At 42.9% G+C, this 24,366-nt stretch overlaps 1 protein-coding gene across 1 annotated transcript in view; it reads right to left on the reverse strand.

Annotated features, from left to right (window-relative positions):
* The window catches only part of LOC149788501 (caspase-2-like), a 33,028-nt gene extending 16,011 nt beyond the window's left edge, over positions 1 to 17,017 (reverse strand). Inside the window, exons 1-2 of the mRNA XM_089974497.1 lie at positions 16,925 to 17,017; positions 15,374 to 15,454 (exon numbers count right to left, since the gene is read on the reverse strand). The gene's annotated coding sequence lies outside the window, so the exon portion shown is untranslated. The remainder of the gene's footprint in view (positions 1 to 15,373; positions 15,455 to 16,924) is intronic.
* Between the last annotated feature and the right edge of the window lie 7,349 nt (positions 17,018 to 24,366).

The following is a 24,366-nucleotide window of genomic DNA, read 5'->3' on the forward strand; positions in this document are numbered from 1 at the left end:
AAGATTCTAAGTTTCGTCAGTGGCGGTCCCAAAAATTACGGCTACGAATACCGTGACAAACAAGGAGAAGTGCACACGACGTGCAAAGTGAAAGGACTGACTCTGAATTATCGTACCAGTCGAGTGGTCAACTTTGAGGTATTGAAAGAAGCCTTGCAATCGGGAGAGGATGGAAACTTTAAAGTGACCACCTACCAACCGAACAAAATTGTACGTTTACCCACTCACCACATCGTCAGTCGGCCCTTGGAAAAAGTCTATCAAATTGTATACCAGAAGCGAGTTCGACTTCCCAATCATTTCACCTTACCGTACGGTCACGTCGGTATTGGTCTGTATATAAAAAAGGAACCCTAGGCAAGATCGATAGTTCATTGTGACTACCAAGACCGAGCAAACAAGATGAATACTTTGAAAGAGACATCGTTCCAGTTTGGGGATTGTAAAAAAGTTGTATCTTCCTCTAGTGTGACTAATATTGGATGGATAAGACCCATGCATTGCGACGGAAAATGTCCGGAAGGAAACTGCGATTGTCCATGTGGTTACCATTGTAATTGCGTAACGGAGTTTGCAGACGAGTGCGATTGTGAGCCTTGCGATGGGACCGATGCTGTACCTTGTGACCTGAGCGATGCCGTAAAGCATCATGGGAACTTTAGTACCCCTACCCCTGTCATGGAAAGTGATGCTGTGCGTGTCAAACCTGTGGGATGCGAAAGCGATGCTGCTCGTCCTCTTGGACATTTTACTGGGTTTCGTTTTAAAGGGGAATGTCGACCTTCACGTTTACCTCCCTACGGATGTCATCCAGCCCTGAGCAAACTCCTACCCATTTCACTCAACCCTCATCGAAACGAACCTGTGAAAAACGAATATTCGTTTCCTGTGCGTTTGTCGGAATACTGCGACTTTGAAAATCGTCTTCAATCGTTCAAAGGAAAATGGCCAAAGTATCTGGGAGGACCGACCCCCGAAGAATTAGCCAGAGCCGGATTGTTCTACTTGGGCGAAGGAGATAAAGTCAAGTGCTTCAGTTGCGGTGTGTCACTTCACCACTGGGAACCGCAAGATTCGGCCTTCGTTGAACATGCTCGATGGTCACCGAATTGTCATTACTTACCCTTAGTGGGACCGAGACATTGAAGTAACTTTTTACCATAATCATCTGTTCATGGATACTTTACAAGAGAACATTCGTGCTTTGCCTGTGGAGTTGAGAGAACGCATTTACCGAGAGCTGGTCAAAATACAAGTGAAACGTAAAGAACAATTGCATCCGATACGTCACCGGTGTTTGAACCACTGGTATCTGAAGGCTATACAAGGACTGATTCAATTGAAAGTGTTCCATTGGACAGACATTGATCAACGACCTTCTGGTTATAAAAAGGAATGGTTTGGTATGGACGATTGTAGTTACTACATTGTAAACGTACTGCATCGAATTCCAGAGGAAGAGTTAACGAATTACAAACTTTTTGAACACAATGTCAACTTGGTGAAAGAGGAAACTTCTGAACGAATTGTAATGTGTAGATTAGTGACTCAACGATTTAAATTCGACACTGAAGTGAAACCATGTTTGTGCAAAGAGTACATTTCTTGTGTCAGACCAAAGAGGATTTAGTATGACCTATTCATGGATACTTTACAAGAGAACATTCGTGCTTTGCCTGTGGAGTTGAGAGAACGCATTTACCGAGAGCTGGTCAAAATACAAGTGAAACGTAAAGAACAATTGCATCCGATACGTCACCAGATCTTTAACCACTGGTACCTGAATGGTATAAGAGAACTGATTCGTCAGAAATTCTTTCAATGGTCAGACATTGTTCAACACTTTGAGGTCGCTAATGATCGACATGTTCATGATTATGGTTACTTCGAGATTCACCTACAGCAATACATTGAGGAAGACAAGTTAAAGGATTACCAACATATTTTACGTGGAATCTACTTAGAGGAAGAGGAAACACCTAAACGAACTCTGACGTTTCGGTTACAGTATGCAAGATTTAGATTCCCTACTGGAGAACGAAGATCTCTGGCTAGAAAGTACGTCTATTGCATCCGAAAAAAAGAGAATATAAAAACAGGCTGCCATGCCACGGTTTATGTCACATGTCATCCAACAGATTCCGTGGAAGGAACTCAATGACCATATTCAAACCGTGGATCATTACCATCAATTATTACAAGAACTGTATCCATTCAATTTTGGACGACAAGTGGTGTGTGTCTTAGTGACTTGTTTTCTGGGATTTCGTTTACCAGCCGATTCTTTGTGGACTCTTTACGATCAGTACTTACCACCTCCATGGCCTTAAATGGTCACGAAAAACTCCTTTTGTTCAAAGCCTTGCGTTTTCATCTGGATACTTCTCGACCTCAACAGGAAAAAAAGATTCGTCAACTTTTAGCGACCCAAGACGTGTATGACGATGTGTGTGTAGCTTGTGACTTACACCCTCATTGGACAGATGTTCGTGATTGGAAAAAGGGGGGTTTTGAGGCTTGGACCCAAGAAGTGGCCCAGTATGCACAAGAGTTGTTCAAGGAAAAAAGTTACTTTTCAACCCGTGTTAGTGACGGTGCCAGAAGAACCCGTCACCGAGAACAACCACGCGCTTCAGGACAGGACTGTCATGGACATGCCTGAAAGGTCATTCCGGGAGGACACTTGTGTGACAATACCTCATGTAGAGACTGTAAGAACATTACACACTGTCCCTAGGACATCTTGGTTAACCAAAACATGTTGTACAGACACTTGTTTATATTTCACTTTGATCGCTTTGCTGTGTTTTATATTCCTGTACATCACTATTTGGGTTGTATGTATTTTTGTCTTTCGTGTTCATATTTGAAACATTCAATAAACGTGTTCTGAAAAAAGTATATAAACTCTTGTCTTGTTTGTTTTTTCGTGTCACAAGTGACATTTCTCATACCATGGCTACCTCTGCTGTCTCTGCTCCCTCTTCCTCTACTGTCAAAGTCATCGACGAACACTTAGATCGTGCCAGTTGGGAGGCTTTGTATCTTCGCCATCCCTTTAACATGCTCATTGCTGGACCTAGCGGTTCTGGCAAAACCGAATTCGTCAAACGTTTGATCGAACATAAACATCATTTGATCGATCGGCCACCTCAACGGATCGTGTGGTGTTACAAAGAGTGGCAATCGGCGTACAGCCTCTTGCGTGAAAGTCAAGGCGATTCCATCGTGTTTGTGGAAGGCATTCCTAAAGAAGACGATGGCATCGTCTCTGACTCCCGTCTAACCCATTTGGTCATTTTCGACGACATGTTAGGAGAAGACGAAGAAGAAATTAAATTGTGGTTCACGCGCAAAGGGCATCACCGTAATGCCAGTGTCGTTTACATCACCCAAAATTTGTTTCAACAAAGTAAAGCCCATCGCACCATCAGTCTCAATGCGCATTACGTGGTCTTGTTTAAAAGCCCTCGAGATAAATCGCAAGTGCAAGTCTTAGCCAAACAGTTAGGAACGCCTTGGCTGACTCAGGCGTACGACGATGCCACTCAAACTCCACACGCCTATTTGCTCGTCGATTTGAAACCTACGACCCCCGAGGATTTGCGATTTCGTACCCACTTGTTTCACCACTGGTGCCAAGACGGAGGGCCTGTCCTGTACACGTCTCCGTCCTCGACTTCATTTCACTCCTCCCATGAAAAAAATCTATAAAAACCTCAGACCCTTTTTCGTCTGTCTCACACAGTGTGAACATGACGTCCCTTCAGTCTCATCTTCCCGTCAAATTGATTCGTGCCTTGTATGGCATCAGCCGAGAAAAAGATCCACAAACACGAGCCCGTGTCTTAGAAGCTAGTCTCAAAGAAGTCTTACGATGGTTCACGGTGACGGCACGTCAATTACTCCAAGGAATCATTCAGATTCCTCATCAAACCCAACGCTTTTTCGATCGAAACAAAGTCGCTTTGGTCCAACTGGCCGATCCCCGCATCGACACTCAAACCAAAAAACAAATCATTTTGAAACCTGGAGGGAGCGGTACTCTAGGAGGGGTCATCATTCGCTCACTCTTAAGATGGGATCCTAATGCCCCCAAAGTTATCCCCAAGACAAAAGTTCAACGAAGCCCCAAGAAGAAAAAGAAAAAGACCAAGTCCCCAAGAAGAATAACTTCTCCAGTGGCAGGACCCTCCTCTTACCAGACACCACCACCATCACCCCGGAAAAAGAAAAGAAGCCCCAAGAAAAAGAAACAGAGAAAAAGTCCTCAAAAAAAGAAAAGTCCACAGAAGAAAACTAGTCGCAAGAGAGGCACTTCAGCCAGGACGCAACCTTACACTCGCAAGCCACGACCTGCCACAACGTCTCCGGCAGCCTCACGTTTGTCCACTTCTCCGTTGATGTCACCAGGAACTGAAGAGTACTTGGAGACGTTGATCACACCAAGAACTTCTCCGTTGATGACCCCCAAAAGAGCTTCCCCAGTGGCAGGACCTTCCAATTTAGCAGCAGTGGCTGCTGCTCACAAAGTACCTTCTCCCAAAATCAAAGTTCAAGAAAGATCGGGCATGTTACAAAGTTTACTGGATTTGTCCAAGCAAGAACTGGCTCGATTTAGTCCGTTACGTACCCCTGCACGACGTGTCATGCCTGTCCTCAAACTGATAAAACGTAAAGACAATCAGTGGCGACGCGTTCCAGTATAAAAAAGGCCTGTGACCGAGTAGGGTATCAGTGTTTTTAGGTGCTCCTAAAGACTCAAAGATGTCACCCTCCAGAAAACCCCAAGGAAAGAAAAGGAAAGGACTACCACCACGTTTAGCCAAACATGGGGACCTGTTATCTGTCCTGTCCAAAGCTTCTCCACCCCTACGAAAAAAACTCATTCAAACGGCCTCCAAAGAGGTCATCGATACCGTGTGCGAATGTTGTTTGAACGTTTTGAAAGGCACTATCCCTTTGTCCAAACACCAGAAACAATGCTTAGGCAAACATCGTCACGTTCTTCGGAAAATGGTTCAAAAGAAAATTCCCATTCGTCAAAAAAAGAAGATGTTGGTCCAACGTGGAGGCATTTTACCTCTCTTGTTAGGCCCCATACTGAAAGGAGTCTTGGGAACCATGTTGGGAGGACTGATGGGAGCAAGATAAAAAGGCCTTCGGAAGTCCCAAGATCTCAGAATTCACCCCTGACAACCCCATGGAAGGACGAAAACTAGCTTTAGTGCCTTACAAACGATGGATGGAATACCATCGGTGGCAAGAACAATGCACCCCGCATTTACCTCCCAATCCCAATTTGAGCGAGATGTCCCAGTTACAACACGAATTGCAGTCCTTGATGGATCGCCAAGATTTGTCCGAAACAGAAAAATCGCAAAAGTACGGTCAACTCTTGCAACGACTGCAACTCTTTCACCAGAAAGCTTTAGACGAAACAGCTCTACCCACTTTGAAAGATTTTAAGACCTTGATGAAAAGTCCAGCACCATCACCAGTACCAGTACCAGTACCAGTGGTCAAGACAGAAAAAGGAAAAGAAGAAGGATTTCAAACTCCACCCGAAAAAGTACGCAAGTTAACAACACCACCTACCTCCAGAATTGGATGGATTAAAAAGATGATGGCCACCCCTTCTTCATCACAAGAGAAAAAGAAAGTGAAGACAGAAGTGAAAACAGAAGTGAAACAAGAACCGATATCCCCCGCTCAGACATCCTTCTCCTCTTCGACACCTATTGCTGGCCGCACACGCAAAGCCTTGCAATCCAAGAAAATACCCCAAGAGAAAAAGAGTAGCCTCTTCCAAGAGTGGGTGCCTTATTAAGACACCAATCCACACAAAAAAATGGAAAAAGTCTTAGCTAGCATTTACTACGATCCCTCCCATCCTGCAGGTTACGCAGGAGTTCAAAAATTGTATCGTGCTGCCAAAACCCGACTGAAAAGTCTCCGTTTACCTCAAGTGCAACGATGGTTACAAGAACAAGCTACCTACACTTTACACAAACCCATTCGACGCAAGTTTGCCAGAAGTCGCACCCGAGTGGAAGGTATCGATCATCAATGGCAAGCCGATTTAGCCGATGTCTCTCATTTGGCCAGCTACAATCGTGGTTACAAATATTTGTTTTGTGTCATCGACGTCTTTTCCAAATTTGCCTGGGTCGTGCCTTTGACTTCCAAATCGAGCAGCGAGTTAGTGCGAGCCCTGCAACGGGTGTTGAAACAAAGCGGTCGTCGCCCTCTTCGATGGCAAACGGACAAAGGCACCGAATTTCTGAACCAAGCTTTCCAAAAAGAATTAAAGAAACGTGACATTCATTTTTTTACCACCGAGAATCCCGAAACCAAAGCCAGCATCGTGGAGCGTTTTCAACGCACTTTGAAAGAACGCATGTGGAAATATTTTACGCATCACCACACTCTGAAGTACATCGACATCTTACCGCACCTGGTGCAAGCGTACAACCAATCTTACCATCGAAGCATCGGACGTGCCCCGCAAGACGTGACTCCCGACAACGAAGTGCTGGTGTTTGAGCGCCTGTTTGGTACGTCCCCGACGAGGGCTGTCCCTAAGAAAAGTGGAGAGTTGGCCGTAGGAGATTGGGTGCGCATTGGCAAAACCAAACGCACTTTCGACAAAGGTTACTTACCTAACTGGACGACCGAATTGTTTCGCGTCACTGGACGAGTGCATGGCCGTCATCCTGCCGTCTATAAATTGGAAGACATGAACGGAGAAGTACTCAAAGGAACGTTTTATTTGCCCGAGTTACAACGTGTCACCAAAAAAGAAGATGACGTGTACGACATCGAAAGCATTCTCGAACGCAGAACCCGTAAAGTGGGCAAACGACGTGTCAAAGAAGTCAAAGTACGTTGGAAAGGATATCCACCCAGTTTCGATTCTTGGATCGACGCTTCGCAAGTCATCGACTATAAAAAGAAGAAGTGACCATCATGCCCTTTCACACAGCAGACGCAGCTACGTCGACCAGTCCTTCTTCCCCTAGTTCTTCTGTGCAAGATTTACAAAAACAACCCTTGTGGGTGTGGTGTGGAGAACGTGTGCCTAAAACGCAAATCGTCTTTTTCTGCCAAATCTTCGTGGTGTATTGTGTCATCGGGGCAGCCATCGCCAATTTGAGTTTGCAACAAGGAGACAAACAATTGTGGACCATTTTATTGAGCAGTTGCATCGGTTACCTGCTTCCCAATCCCTCCCTGAAATTCTCCTCGAACGGGAACGTTGTGTCCAGTGCCAGTGTCAGTCACCACTCCAATAACAACCACAACCAGAACCCCATTTTGGGCGGAGACACGCCTCTGACATCCACTAACCCCTCGGACAGTCACAGAACTCTGGAATTATGAGTCACCAAAACCAATTTTACTTAACCTTACCCAGTGACAGTTCCATGGAGGTGTTTCCCAACAACACGTTGTGCTGTTACACGGCCAAATTACCTCAAGCCATCCCCTTAGATCACGAAGCCCATTGGGAAGTGGCTTTAGTAGAAATGATTCACCCGACCCAAGTTCACAATGTCATTCCCAATCAAAATAAATTCGATGTGGAAGTTCATGACGAGCCATTGCAAGAGTACTTGGATAAGAATGTCAAATATGACAATAAAACCTATAATGAGAAAACTAAAACGTGGACCTACCACTTTGTGATTCTCCCAGGCTATTATTTCAGTGGTCATCATTTGGTCAGCGACATAGCCTCCAGGTTTAATGGCGTGTTTGGGAAAGCTTTTGACATTGTCAAGAACAAAAGTGTCACCCTGGAGTACCACAAAGTAGCTCGTCGCTTCTTGATGAAATTTGAGCGAAGTAAAATCGTGTCCATTGAATTTTGTCCTGAATTGTTTGACATGTTGGGCGGTAACATGGAGCTGAGGAAGAAATTAGAACAAAAAACACCACCCGAATTACCCATCATTTACGACAACGTGACTTTTGGCCAGTATTTTAATAGCCCGGTAGAACTGAACCAAGGACTGAATTTGATCTTTGTGTATTCCGATGTGGTGGAATACAACGTGGTGGGACACACCTCCGTGCCGTTACTGCGTGTCATTCCTTTCAAAGTGGATTCTGCCACGAACGCTGACGAGGAAGGTGGAAACACTTACCACGTCCACCGCGAATTTGTCCATCCTCACTATTTGCCTGTCAGCAAGTCGTATTTGGACACGGTCAACATTACTATAAAAGGAGATTTGGGACAAAATATTCCATTCACCAAAGGAAAAGTCACGGTGAAACTCCATTTTCGAAAACGGTTCTCTCACGACTCGTAAGTAAGTAAGTCATGTATCCAGTGTACCAAGGGGTGGCTCGACAGCGAGGACACGGTTTAGGAGACATGTTAAAATCGGCCTTTCGTTCGGTGGCTCCAGTCTTGAAACCGATGGTGACACGAGGATTGCACGCCTTGAAAGATGCGGCACTGACACAAGGCAAAGAATTTCTCCAAAATGTCATCATCGACAAACAAAACCCTAAAGAAGCCTTGATGAGGGCAGGCAAAAATGTCTTGCTGCAAACAGGCAAAGACATTTTGGGTCGACGAGAGACACCTATAAATGACCTGCACGCTACCGAATCAGGCATTCAGCAAGGACAAGGCAGAAAGAGACGACGAAGAAAACACCCTTTCACCAGACTTCAAGCGAGAAAGGCCAAAAAAAGAAGAACCGTTCGAGACTTAGACGTTTTCGATTATTGAAACACAGCAACAACAAAAAATGATGCACCGAGAGTCTTGCGCTTGTTCCAAGACGGAACTGGATCTGTTTGCCATGCCCCCCACCATGATGACGATGCAAGAATCCCAGTGGGTGGAATTTCATCCCGTCTCCTCATTGACCGATTCCACTCCCATCGAGTTTGAAATCAAAGGACAGCCCGAAGATTACATCGATCTGAATAGCAGTTACTTGTACCTGAAAGTCAAAGTTGTAGATAAGACAGGAGGTGATATAGACACTGAAGCAGTAGCTCCCGTCAACAATTTCATGCATTCCTTGTTCAGTGGAGTGGACTTGTAATTGAACAACAAACTGGTCAGCAGCAGCATGGATACTTACCCTTATCGGGCCTACCTGGAAAATCTCTTGACGTACGGAATAGATGCCAAGAACACTCATCTCAATGCCTGTGTGGTATGGGAAGCTGACGATGAAGGCCAGTTTGAAGAATTGGTAACTGATACAAGCAAAAATCACAATGCAGGATTTGTAGAACGAAGAGACAGAATCAAAGATGGAAAGAGTTTCGAACTGATGGATCGTTTGCATTTGGACATGTGGTTGCAAGAGAAATATTTGCTGAACGGGGTGAATGTTCGCCTGAGACTGAATCGGAGCAGTACCGCTTTCCATTTATTGGCTAGTGCTGACGATTACAAAACCAAAATCCAAGAAGCCAGACTCTACGTGCGACGTGTGGAAGTGCTACCTAAAGTAGGTAACGACATCAGTCAGACGTTGAGCAGAACGACCGCCAAGTATCCCATCCGACGCGTGGAAGTGAAAACGTTCACCATTTCTGCTGGACTGCAATCCATAACCGAAGATCATCTGTTTCAAGGACAGTTACCCAAACGTTTGATCGTTGGTATCGTCGAGAATACAGCCTTCAACGGAGATGCCGAAAAAAATCCTTTCAACTTTCAACACTTTTTAGTGAAGAAAATCGAAGTCAGTCGTGATGGCAAGACCTTGTGTACCCGACCTTTCGAACCTGACTTTGCCAAGAACAATTACTTGAGATCGTACTTGTCCCTGTACGAAGCCACCGGCCAGTTAGGAACCAACACCACTCACGGCATTACGTATGACGATTATGCAGGAGGCTATGCTTTGTGGGCTTTCGATTTTACTCCAGACCAAGGCAGCGACGAGGGACATTTCCACCCTATAAAATCCGGCCAGATTCGTGTGGAACTTCAGTTTGCAAAGCCACTGGACAAGACAGTGAACGTCATCCTGTATGCAGAATTCGATAATACCATAGAAATCAACAGTTTGAGAGAAGTCATTCTAGATTATTAGAAAGCCATGGAAGACTGTTGTCCCTCTTTACCTAGTGGAGAAACTTTGGAGATGGAATGTAAGGAGACCGTGGAAGGAGAAGAATCTCAAGACAAAGACGAAGAAGATATCATGATGAAGTCGAGATGGCCAGAACAAGAAGCCCATTTAGTCTGCTGTTTTGCCAAACACTTGGTCGACAAAATGACGGAATTGATCAAGAAAAATTGCTATGGATGTCAAAACGATCATCCCAGTCAAATTCAACACGATAAATGCCTGATGTTGAGTCAAGAAGAAAAATTGGACGAGTATCTGGACGAAGCTTGGAGCCTCATCTCGAACAAAGACGTGTTGCACCAGTGGTATAAAGACTTGCGTGAACATTCTTGTCCAGCATTAACCACTCAAGAGATCCATCGTATCGAAGCTCTCCTGAATCAGAGTGAGGAAACAGAACGAATAACCGTTTATTCGTCAGACATTTTCAAGCAAAAAGTCAGGATCGAATTGACGACGTATTATTACCTGTGAAGAAGAAGAAAACAAACACAAAACAATGGATACCTGGGAACTTTATTACCTTTTGAACCACAGTTCGTATACGTCTTCTTGGAATCCCGTCGTCTGTGCTAAAGATGAACTCCCTCATCGCAAACCTAAAGACCATCAAGCTTACGTGATCAACACGGACGATAGTCATCTCCCAGGAACCCACTGGGTAGCCGTCTACTTTCCTCAAGAAGGCTGTGTGGAATATTTCGATTCGTACGGATTGCCCCCTTTGGAAGACGATATCATCGACTTTATGAGAAGAAATGCTCAAACCACCCGATTCAATAACGTGAAATTACAAGGCACAGATTCCTTGGTGTGTGGACAGTACTGTGTGTATTTTCTGCATCATCGCAGCCTGGGCTATTCCTTAGAACATTTAGTGACTCATTTTGATCCTCGTTCTTCTGCTAGAAACGATGTGAAAGTAGATCGATGGTTTTGTGACCATTATGCTTATCTTTTGTCTCAAGCTAGGAAACGTAGTGTCCATCAATGGCCTAATGATTTCCAACAGTGGAAATCACAATTTCATTCACAACGTTGTCAGCCTTGTTTAAAGTAGATTGTATTTGAAGAAAAAAATGTTTGTAATTTGAAAAAAATTGTTTGATGTTATCATGTTGGATTATTGTTAGAGTTGTTGTTAGTTAGTGTTAAGTCATTTTTGAATAAAAAATGTTGTGTTTTGAAAAAAATGCCTTTGTGGTTTGTTTAGCTATAAGAATGTTGGATTGATGCTCTTTCATTTCTTACTATCCCTCTCATGAACGTTGCGGCTCGAAAACCGTGTGGGGGATGTTTTCCTTCACGTCCGCGCTTTCACTTTAAGAACCGGGTTGTTCCCAGTCTAGCCATCCATTGTCGACTCATCCTCCTAAGAAGATGTGCTCCAAACTAGCTAAGCTCAACGAAGCCTACGTGAATTTGCATAGGGTCAGACACAGTCTGATACCGAAGCCAGAAGAAATAGAGAATGTGAGAATGTTAAAAATCACTGAAGACCTGATAGAAGAGCTCTTCAGAGAAGAAATGAACAGGGAAAAAGAAGAATGGACAGAGAAATACAGACTTCAAAAACAGCAGCAACAACAACAGCAACAACAGCAGCAGCAACCTGAAGCTGACAGAGGCTTTGTAGATTGTCGTATCGACACCAAAGAGTTCTTCTTCTCTTTCCGAAGAAGCAGACCTATTGCCAGAAAGTCTATCCTCAGAGGACATCGCATTCTTAGAAACTAAAAAAGAATGCCATAGCAAAACAAAAAAAACAGCCCTTTTCAGGGCTACCCAATACTCTAGAAAAGAAATAACGATCGATTTGCCAATGTATGTAGGTAGAGTAGTGTGAAAATAAACACTAACTCTAGCTTTTAAAAATGTGAGCGTATGAGTTTGTGTGATTGTGTTTGTAAGTGATAAAGTAGGTTGGTGTGGATAGTAGATTAAAATGATGTTTGTTTTTTTGGGCTGCTTGAGGTGTATATTAGGGGTTAGATTGGATTGCTTTGCGTATGTGGATAGTCTATTGAAGTGATGGGTAGCATAAAAAAGTGAGAGAGTGTTTCTTTTAGGTCCGCGCGTTGTTGTTGTTGTTTTTGGTCATGATCTAGGTAAGATGAATTTTATGTTTTTAGGGGGATGTTTTCCATCACGTACGCGCTTTCACTATAAATTGAAACTCGTTCGGCAGTCGAGCTACCCTTGTTGATTGATCAACGCCAAAAATGAACACGAGACTTGAGAAACTGTTGGAGCTTCATGTGCATCTGGAATATGCCAGGCGCATATTAAATGAACTGGCCGCGGAAGCCATTGTCGAGGAGGGAAGGATAAGAGAGGAGGAAAGAAGAAACAAAGAAGAAGAAGAAGAAGAAAGAAGATATAAAGAGGAAAGAAGAAACAAAGAAGAGGAGGAGGAAAAGGAGAGAAGAAATTTCAAAATCCCAGAGAGTGAAAATTGGGATTCTGAAGCAACATATCCTGCCTCTGCTCTCTCCCCTCAAAAGGTAAAAAGTAACTGGGGGATAAGATGTGTATGTGGCGCCAGGCCTGGAAGGTGCCACCATTAACCAGGTGCCCATGAAGTTCCAAACAAAACAGCCCTTTTCAGGGCTACCCAATACTCTAGAAAAGAAATAACGATCGATTTGCCAATGTATGTAGGTAGAGTAGTGTGAAAATAAACACTAACTCTTTATTAATAGTGGAAGTGTATGTGTTTGTGTGTTTGTAAGAGCTAAGGTATGTTGGTGTGAATAGTAGATTATGGGTTTCTTAGCAAATGTGGAGAGTATAGTTAGGGTTATATTATATGAAATGAGAAAAGTGGGATGTTTTCCTTCACGTACGCGCGATGTTCGGTCATCATCTAGGTAAGATCCATTTTATGTTTTAGGGGATGTTTTCCTTCACGTTCGCGCTTTTCGTATAAGAACCCACAGTATTCGTCGTTCAAACCATTCTGCAAAGAATACAAAGAAGATGGCGTCAAACCAAATGGACAAATTACAAACCTTGCAAGACGTTTTAGACAACTTAGGAATAATGGAACAGATGCTATTAAGACTGGTTGAAGACCATTATTCCTATAGTCCCCATCGTGTAAAGATGGAAATTAACAATTTAAGGAAAGCAAAGGACAAGATTAGTGGTGTAATGAAAGAGATCAAGGAGGAGAAGGAGGATGAAGAGGAAAAGATAAGAATAAGAACATGGAACGAAAAAATTGAAAAAGAAGAGGAAAATGAGAAGAGGAAGAAAGAAGAAGAGGAGGAAGAGAAGAAAGAAGAGAAGGAGAAAAAAAAGAAGAGAAAGAGTGTTGGAGATAAAATAAGAAGTTGGTGGAGGAAAAGAAGAAATTAGAAGCAGAAGAAGAAGAAAACCCAAAGGCCCTTTTCAGGGCCAGCCATATTTCTCGAAAAGAGATAGTCTTTTGAATTGCCTACCCCTTTTTTAAATTTAAATTTAAATTTAAATTTTAAAAAAACTTTTTTAAAAAAAAAAATCCCATGTTAAATTCCCCTTGTACATATAGTATCCCACAATTTATTCCCATGTTAAATTCCCCTTGTACGTATAGTATCCCACGATTTATTCCATGTTAATTCCCCTTGTACGTAAAGTGTCCCACGATTTTTCTCCATGTTAAATTTCCATTGTACGTAAAGTGTCCCAAGGGTGTTTTTAATGCTAATTTCCATTGTACGTAAAGTGTCCCCCTTCACTACTGCCGATTTTGCTAGAAAGGGATTTTGACCGTAGTGGTGAAAATAAAGGTTAATTCACCGGATTGGATTCAGGACATGGTCATTTAAGAGATATGCGTTGGTACGTTACTGTCTTTTGAATGTATATGTGTAGTTTTTCAGTCTTCTTGCGATTCTGAAGCGATAAAAGACGCGTGAGAAAAAGTGGAATCGAGCGAAGGGTTGTGGTCACGCTTGCACTCCTTGTGTTTATTTATATTACCGATAAGGGGATTTCATATTGTCAGAGATTTCGCCGTACTTTATTGATAAAACGTCAGACTCCTGTGGTTAATCCGCGGACGCTCCATAACAAATCGTACCTTCTACAGTTGGTCTCCGCAACCAGTAACGTCAGAAAAAAAAGGCGGAGTACAACTTGATGGCCACGGGGTACCAATGTCAGTATTACCCCTTTTCACTAGCCAAGGTTCCGATATATTAACCCTATCGAGGACGTATTTCTATGCTTCTGGTCTGTGAATTTCATTTGATGCAGCGGCAAGCCATCGCGTCCAATTAAAATTAAGTTGTTCAAATTTGAACACTGTTCATACATGATCAAGACAAGGGGTGCACATAACTTAAATGGACACATAAATAAGCAAATACACCTGCAATGGCTTCTGTCTGGTACGTAGTCCTACGTTCGATGTTAAACTTACAAAGTATCCTTTTGAAGTCAAATGCCTCCACCGATATACAATAATGCACCGCTGTTACACGCTATCGGCTAGTTGGCGTTACATACTAAGGGAGGCAACTTATTAAATCCAAAGATGTCGCTAGGACAAAGCACTATTATACATGCTCGATCAGACAAGGTTGGGTCGGGAATCAGGGCACTTTTTCACATCCGGGCATTTTCAGCGCATAGTTACGACCGCCGAGGTGAAAACGACCGCCATTGTTCTAGTGACTTTAGGTTCGTGTGGGTGACATTTATACAACGTTGTTGTTGTTGTAGGGTTTAACGCCATTTTTCAGCACAAGATAGGCTATACATATACATGGCGGCCAGTATAATTGGTGGAGGAAGAACCCTGGAAAACCCCGGGAAGAACCACCGACCCACGAGAAGCTACTGGCAGGCTTTCTCACGTACCAACGTTAGCCGAGGCTGAGACTCGAACTCACGCAGACAGGTGAGATGGCAGTGATCCGTAACGGTGAGCGCTTTAGAGCACTCGGCCACTCGGGGCCCCATTTATACAACATTTTAAAATATGCCTAAGATTTGCAATTATTGTTATAAATGCAGTGTGAATAAATGTACATAGGATAAAAAATACGCAACTTTTTGTACTTATTTATCAAGGTTTAATAGGACAAATAAAGAATAATAATTATGGAAAAATATAAATTAATGAGAATTTTCAAAAAATAATTAGGATCACATTCACAGCAATACCGACTGAAAATTTCAGATTTTGATATAGTTTAATTAAAGAAAAATAGGTTTGAGAAAAAGGTGTTCAATTACTTCAAACAAAATATTTTGTTAAAAAACAAACTTACCAGGTGTATCTGTAAGATAGTTGCAAATATCAGGCCATGTCACTTCAGGCCATTTTGTTGGGTAATTTACACAAATATGTGCTGGAAATTTATAAGGACAATCATTAATTTCCACAACTTTTAAGTTTCTGTAAATATCGTGCATTAGCATCGCTATCCAGCGTCTCTTTGTAAACGTAAGACATTGCAAAAATGGCCAACTGATCTTATGAACCTTGCATTTATATTCATTTTATAAATGAAAAGTGTACAATACACAACAAACAGCTTTTAAACTGCCTTGACACTAATTGGCCTATATTGTCATGCACACATGTACGTGACACGTACCACAGGAGTCTGACGTTTTATCAATAAAGTACGGTAAATCTCCGACAACATGAAATCACCTTATCGGTAATATATTCTCCTTTCCTACTGTTTTTTTTTTTTCCTTTCTTCTCTCAATCATTTTCATCATCATCATAATAAATAGTACATCTCTCATATAAGTATAATAATTTCTTCTCCACTATTATTTTCTCTTATGAAAAAAATATCAGTAGAAACAACAGATAATCTTACCAGGTGGCAACCTCTAGAAAATCAATCAAACACATTGGTAGAATGGGCTACTTCCGTCTGGTGGATTCTAACAGGATGGGTTTGTGACCGTAATGCTCAAAATAAAGGTTAACTCGGTGGATTGGATTCATGACATGATCGTCCGAGAGTTATGCGTACGTCACTGTCTATTGAATGTATATGTGTAGTTTTTCAGTCTTCTTGCGATTCTGAAGCGATAAAAGACGCGTGAGAAAAGTCGAATCGAGCGAAGGGTTGTGGTCACGCTTGCACTCCTTGTGTTCATTTATATTACTTCATTTATATTACCGATAAGGTGATTTCATGTTGTCTGAGATTTCGCCGGACTTTATTAATAAAACGTCAGACTCCTGTGCACTTACACACCACTACCACCCTTATCAACCTAAAATATATTACGTCTATAACAATATTCAACAGACACATTCGTGGTTTTATATCCTGCTTTTACAGAAGACTATGCAGCACTTCTGAACACAAAACAGAAATAATAAACAAAATACAGGTAAACTACAATGGTTTGCATATCGAACATAACTAACGCTACTGTACTGTTTACTAAGCAATTGTTTTCACCTCCGCAATATGGCGGAAAGTAGGTCGCTAAGCTTGTGACGTTATGCCGACCCAACAGGGTAACATATCCAACCCTTGGTTAGCGAAGATGATACTAACTTGCCTAGACATAATGAACCTACCCCATAACACACATAAGCATCGCCATTTTATTAAGAGATGTGTACTCTTTTAGAGGACAATAGGGTCAGAGTTTCTAACAAACACTAATGGAAACATACGTTACCGAAACTGGAATAACTCTTTAATATATTTCGTTGACAAGATAACTATCAAGAGCGAAAGAGGAAGTAATTACGTAAAGTGTGTTTATCCTCACTAGTATATTTCCTGTGCTTCCATACATAACAAAACACAAGACGTCGATTTATAAGATGTTGTATACTTTACCTTTGTTTAAATGGTTGTATAGTTTCAGCTTTACTTGCTCTCTTCCAGGAGCGAAATCCTCGACTGGGTTTGAAGGAAGGCCGAGATCATAGACAAGGGTAATCACGTGACCGGTAATTGTGCGAAAAATTGCATTTTTCCGGGTAATTTAATTCATGGAATCAAACCATTGATCTATGTTAATCTGATTATGACATTCAGGCCAGGTAACTGTCATGTAAATGTTCTCATATGTATGTATGTATGTATGTATGTATGTTGTAGGGTTTAACACCATTTTTCAGCACACGATAGGCAATACACGACGGACAGTATTAATGGTGGAGGAAGAACCCGGGAAAACCCCGGAAAGAACCACCGACCCACGAGAAGCTACTGGCAAGCTCTCTCACATACCCACATTGGCCGAATCCGAGACTCGAACGCACGCAGACAGAGGTGAGATGGCAGTGATCCGTAACGGAGAGCGCTTTAGGCCACTCGGCCACTCGGGGTCCCCTGTATGTATGTATGTATGTATGTATGTATGTATGTTAAACGGCAAGTCATCACAATATTGGCTGTATAGTGCCGATTAAAAGTATAAGTTCTAATAATAACAGAGATATGTCTCTGTTATAAAGTACAAGATTCAAAATATTAATAAAACAAAACCAGGAAGATATATCCTTACAAACAGCGTAAAATATCGTCCTACATGATCAGCTAATAAAGATACAGATGTTAAAATTCTTTAAACGATGTATAGGAACACATTAAGATATCTTTTAAAACAAAGCCTTAAAATAAAGGGTAAAATATTGTTATATAAACCGCCCTCTTTCTTATTGTCCAAGATTTTCTCTTGTATTATGTTATAATGAAGCTTCTTCAGTGAGTTGGTAAAACGGGTGCCTCACTGGCACTGGGGCTCTGACAAAGTATGCACTCACCCAGTAAGAAGTATACGCCAGTGAGATACCTATCTCTACGTAAGCGGCAGAATACTAGGGCCGGATCGGCTGAGGGGGTGGGGACCTTTAGGGATTTTGGAAAAAATACCACCTCAACACTTGACCTAATCAGGCCCTGCAATACCATCTCATTTCTGCCAGTTGATCTCTATAATGACCGCCATTCTCCGAAGATAGGTTTGATGTGAACTTTGTGCCGTTTTCAATCCATGTATTATGAGTAGTGAAGTGGGCCACCTTAGCGACAATGGGAATTAGCATTACAGAGACCCCTGGGCCACTTTGGCGACAATGGGAAATTTAACATTACGAAAACCCCTGGGCCACTTTAGCGACAAGGGGAATTAACATGGGAATAGATTTTGGGCTTGTTTAGGGACAAGGGAAATTTAACATGGGAGAAAAAAGCAATATTAGGGACAAGGGGAACTGAACATGGGATTTTTTTGTTTGTTTGTTTTTTTTAAAAAATTAAAAAAAATTTTAAAAAAGGGGTAGGCAATGGAAAGTTATTCTCTTTTCGAGAAATATGGGTGGCCCTGAAAAGGGCCTTTGGGTTTATGTTAATGTATCCATTAACATAAAGGGCATCTGCGGCATCTTCTTGTCCTCAAGCTGCGTCTTACTCGAGGGCCATAAATCAGTGTCCTCTTGAGGCAACCTTGTCTTTCCACGTACACTCTTCGTATACACAGACTGGTGTCTGACTTGTCGACAACGGTCCACTTGGACCGGACATACATGAGCACGTCCGTCCTAAACATCATGGAAGACACAAGGGTGGATGATTCGACTGTGGTCCACATCTTGAAGCGACGAGAACAGGTGAATCGATGCAGTGAACTGCGCTTATTTATAGGTAGAGGAAGGATTGAAACGGATTGAGTTCATTCACCAATCCGATCACGCGTTACAAAATTCAGTCAGCCCGCATCCAATCCGAAGAGAGCAGTCTGTGACGTCACGTGGTCTATATAGATTCGCTAGCGCTTGTGTGCAGTCAATCTATGCGACAGTGATTCAACATGACGGAAACTCAGAAAACGATCCATTGGGTTGCACCAGCAGGGGAGACCGCCCAAGGGAACCCGGACTTACTTTCAGAAGAGGTGAATTGGGATTTTGTGGATTTTCTTACCTCGCAAGAATTTGTTCCGGAACCTTCGTTACCTTCTTCATTACCGCAAGTGGAGAATTTTAGACAGAGACAGAAAGAAGAATTGGAGAAATTTATGCAACGACAAAAGGAAGCGGAACAAGTTTTTCTCCTACAGCAGCAGCAGCAAGAAGAGGTAAGAAAAAAACAACAGCAGCAACAGCAAGAAGAAGTAGCAGCAAAGAAACAAGAGGGTGAAAATCAAACGGTCACGGTACTGTTGGACATTTTAGCGGAGTTAAGAAGTCTGAAACAAATGTATCAGACTTCTTTATTACGACCGAAGAGAATACGACCTTCCCGAGCTAAACACGTTAACCCTGTGACTAAGCCTGTCGTACCACCCTTAGTGATTTCAACCCAATCATCATCATCAACATTACGCAGTCCAGAAGTAGGCCTTGGCCGTGGCAAAGGTTAAGGCAGTTAAAGTTGATTGCTTAAACTCACCTCTACACCAAAAAGACAAAAGGCCCTTTTCAGGGCCACCCACATTTCTCGAAAAGAGATAGCCTTTCAATTTGCCAATAACTCACAAAAAACCCCCATTTTACCCCTATAGTACGTGTCTGTGTATGAGTGCGTGAGTGTACGTTCTTATTTTAAAATCAAAACTCAAAGACACTTACCTTATATCATTAATTTATTCTTTTATCCATTGTTACAATCCAATTCACAATTCACAACAGAACACTTTAATTAAAAGTTCATTGGCTTCTTCTTTCTGCTTGTTTAGTCTCTCTGTGTTTTGAATTTCTTCACCGTCTTTTCCTCATTTTCTTCCCTTCTTCTTTTCTTCTCCTGTTTCTTTGCCTCTTGTAAATAGAATTGTCTTCTTTCTTCCTCTTCTTCCTCTGAAGAATCCCTCTCTTCCTCTGAAGAATCCCTCTCTTCTTCTGAAGAATTCCTCTTTTCTTCTGACTCCTCTTGTTTCTTTTTTGGGCAATCTGGAGACCAATGTCCGTTTTCTTTACAATAATAACAGGTATCTTGACTTTTGTCTTTTTTAGCCCTTGTTTTTGTTCTTTTTTGACGGTCTGGACACTCTGAAGACCAATGCCCTTTCTTCTGACAGATATAGCAAGTATCTTGACTTTTATCTCGAAAGGAAGGAGAGTAGTCCGTCGGCTGGTCTGAAGAGAATTTTCTAATGACCCCTCGCAAAGCTCTGACGAAACGTTCGATTTGGCTAGTCTCTTCCATCGTTGTGCTCGGCTTGAGAGTGAAATGAATAGTGAAAGAACAAGACACACACCCTTTTATATACGCTGGTTTGCCATGACTATAAATTAGTCTATGGTGTTTACACTTGAGTCATTTGACGTTTTTCACTCAAGATGAAACGATCCTATTCATTCGAGAAGAAAGATGAAGAAGAAGAAAGTAAGAGGCAGAAACGTGATCTATCGCCTCGTACCAGAGCTGAAGTCTTGGCACAAATTCATGCCAGTGATTTTGAAGAGGACATGAGTGAACCAGAATCCGAACCCTCTAAACCAAGTTCACCACTCTTAGTCAACCCTGAAAAATACTATTCCATTCGAGAGACGGAAAAGCGCTCCTCTATAAAATTTAGAACCACGGCTTACAAATACACGGTGAAGTTTAAAGATTTCAAGGCTGAAGTACCGTTAGAGAAAGCAGAAGTGTTCATCACTGGGGTGTGGGATTCTTTGCTCACCGCACTCAAGCGACAATGTCAACCCAAAGAAGACGATCGCTTGAGACTTTCCATACAACACGACGGTTTGAAATCCCCTGTTTGGATCGAATTTAGCACCCCTGCAGAATTGACCGCTTCCAAAGTCATGAACAAGATTCAACACGTACAACAATCTAATGAACAGTTTGACATCACCGATGGAAAAGCCACACTGGACATGACCCCGTCTCTCCTCCTCAAGGGACTGGACGCAAAAAGATGTTATTGGTGGACGACCTTCGCAGCACCAAAAAGAGTCTCGTCCAAATTAACAACCCTCAAGACCAGATGTGTTTAGCCCGTGCCATCGTGGTGGGACGAACCTATGCCAACAAGAACGACACGGTAGAATGGAAAAGAGCCTGGAAAACTATTCAACGATCCGATCGAGCCAAACATCGAAACGAAGCAGAACTCCTGTTACAACAAGCTGGCCTGTCCAAAGACATACCCTGTGGCATTCCTGAAATGCAAAAATTGCAAGATGCCCTAGCTCCACGATACACCTTGAAAGTGCACCCTCAAGAAATGCGCGGGCCTCTGTTGTTTCGAGGCCAATATTTTAAGAACGGAAAATACATTCATGTTTATTATCACGATGACCATTTCGATACCATTACCACTATCACCGGATTCCTGGGATACATATATTACTGTGAGAAATGTGATTATGGTTTTAATAATCGAGAGCAACACAAGCATTGTGGATTGAAATGCTCAGGATGTTTGGCCTCTCCACCCTGTCTGAGCGAAGAACCAGTGCCTTGTTCAACTTGTCTGCGCACGTTTGTCATCCCTACCTGTTACCAACAACATTTGAAAACACAAGGTTCACAGAAGAAATGTGCTTGTCAACTGCTGACATTGTGCGCTACGTGTAGACAAGGCATACTTACCAATAATGCCAAGGCACACGTATGTCGAGGAAAGAAAAAATGTCACATTTGTCACCACATCGTGGACTTGGAACACGAATGTTACGTGCAAAAATACCAACCCCCACCAGAGAAAGAGGATGGTCACAAGAAGAAAGGCAATTTCATCTTTTTCGATTTCGAATGCATGCAAGAGACCGGCATTCACATTCCTAATTTTTGCGTGGCTCATCGAGCGTGCGAGAAGTGCATTCAAGAACCTATCTCCAGTCATTGCCCTCACTGCAGCAAGATTCCCGGAGGGCGTGAAAAAATCTTTCGAGGACCGAACACGTTAGCCGATTTTGCCCAATGGGTCTTAGATCCCATCGACAAGACGTGGAGCCAAGAGGACATCGAACGTTACGGAGATTGTCATCGTCATGCCACGGTGATGGCTCACAATTTCTCCGGATACGATGGATAGTTTCTTTTGAGATACTATACGGAACAAGGCACCGAGCGTCCTAAAGTGACTTTGAACGGAGCCAAAATCATTTTCATGCAAGTGGGACAAGTACAGTTTAAAGATTCGATGAGCTATTTGGCCATGCCTTTGAGTCGAATGCCTAAAACGTTTGGAATGACAGAAATGGCTAAAGGGTACTTTCCACACTTTTTCAATACGGAAGCCAATCAACACGCCGTTCTACCCCATTTACCCGAGGATCACTATTACGACCCCGACAACATGCGTACCGAACAACGAGAAGCTTTCTACGCTTGGTACCAGGCTCACGCCTCGGACCCTTTCGACTTTCAGGAAGAAATGTTAAAGTATTGTCGTTCCGACGTGGACATTTTACGACGTTGCTGTGGAAAATTTCGAGAACTGTTCATGGAATACGGAGGGGTCGATCCTTTGAAAGAAGCTTGCACCATTGCCAAAGCGTGTTCCTTAGTGTATCGACAACGATTCATGCCTAAAAACACCGTGGCTGTCATCAGCCCTCAAACGACCCACTTTGTCAAACGTCAATACTCGGTCAAAGCCCTACGTTGGTTACATTACTTGTGTGACAAGGAAGACAAGTGGATTCAGCATGCCCGCAACGGAGGGGGTGAAAAGACCATCGGAACGTATTCGGTCGATGGCTGGGACTTAGAAAACCCCAAGATCGTGTACGAGTTTAACGGTTGCTTATTTCACGGATGTCCCGTCTGTTACCCTGACCGTGGCACTAAAAATCAGTTTTTACAACGAACCATGGAAGACTTGTACCAGGACACTTGTCAGCGGCGCCTAAAGTTGGAACAGGAAGGATACCAAGTGGTGGAAATGTGGGAACACGAGTACGATCACCGTATGAAAACCGATCCCGAGTTTAAACGCCTCGTGGAAAGTTACCAGTTCATGGACCCGCTGAGCCCGAGGGATAGTTTGTACGGAGGAAGGACCAATGCCACCTGTTTGCTGTACCAAGCCGACGAAGAGAAAGGAGAAGAAATCAAATACTTGGACGTGTGTTCGCTGTATCCCTACGTGTGCAAATATTGTCGCTTTCTTGTAGGGCACCCACAATTGCTGACGGAACACATCGACCTGAAAAACATTCGACAATACGAAGGCTTGATCAAGTGTAAAGTTTTGCCTCCCACGAACCTATACCATCCCGTCTTACCTCACCATTGTCAAGGCAAACTGATGTTTCCCTTGTGCCGTACTTGTGCCGAAACGTGCAACCAAGACCAACCTTGTCAGCACACCCAGGAAGAACGTGCCTTGACGGGAACCTGGGTCAGCGTAGAATTGTTCAAAGCTCTGGACATGGGATACCAACTGTTAGAAGTGTACGAAATTTGCCACTTTCCCAAGACACAACAATACCACAAGGGTGACCCCACTCAGAAAGGCATTTTCGCCGACTACGTGGATGCCTTTTTGAAACTTAAACAAGAAGCCAGCGGCTATCCGTCCTGGTGTCACACTCCCGAAGACCAAATACAATTCAAAGAGAAATACTATGAACAAGAAGGCATCACTTTAGACCACATCGAGAAAAACGAAGGCAGGCGATCGTTTGCCAAAGTGATGTTAAATTGCTTGTGGGGTAAAATGGCACAACGACCGTGTTTACCCAAGACGGAATATTTGACCGAACCTTCCCGCTACTTCCAGATGATTCACGACAAAACCAAATAGATGAAACACGTGGACTCGTTCGCGAGGATTTGATCTTGGTCAATTACGAAGAAGATCTGGACTTTGTACAAGACGACCCTTTTGGAAATGTCATCATTGCGGCTTACGTGACAGCTCATGCTCGCTTAAAATTGTACGAAGCTTTAGAACTGTTAGGGGAACGCGTCCTGTACTTTGACACGGACAGTTGCATTTACATCCATCACCCGAGTCAACAGCACCCTAACATCGAAGGAGACCGTTTAGGAGCCTGGACAGACGAGCATCCCGACGACAAGATTCTAAGTTTCGTCAGTGGCGGTCCCAAAAATTACGGCTACGAATACTGTGACAAACAAGGAGAAGTGCACACGACGTGCAAAGTGAAAGGACTGACTCTGAATTATCGTACCAGTCGTGTGGTCAACTTTGGGGTATTGAAAGAATTGCAGTCGGGAGAGGATGGAAACTTTAAAGTGACCACCTATCAACCGAACAAGATTGTACGTTTACCCACTCACCACATCGTCAGTCGGCCCTTGGAAAAAGTCTATCAAATCGTGTACCAGAAGCGAGTGCGACTTCCCAATCATTT

This window comes from Sinohyriopsis cumingii, chromosome 11 (genome assembly GCF_028554795.1).
Source record: "Sinohyriopsis cumingii isolate HCF-2022 chromosome 11, ASM2855479v2, whole genome shotgun sequence".
NCBI lineage: Eukaryota > Metazoa > Mollusca > Bivalvia > Unionida > Unionidae > Sinohyriopsis > Sinohyriopsis cumingii.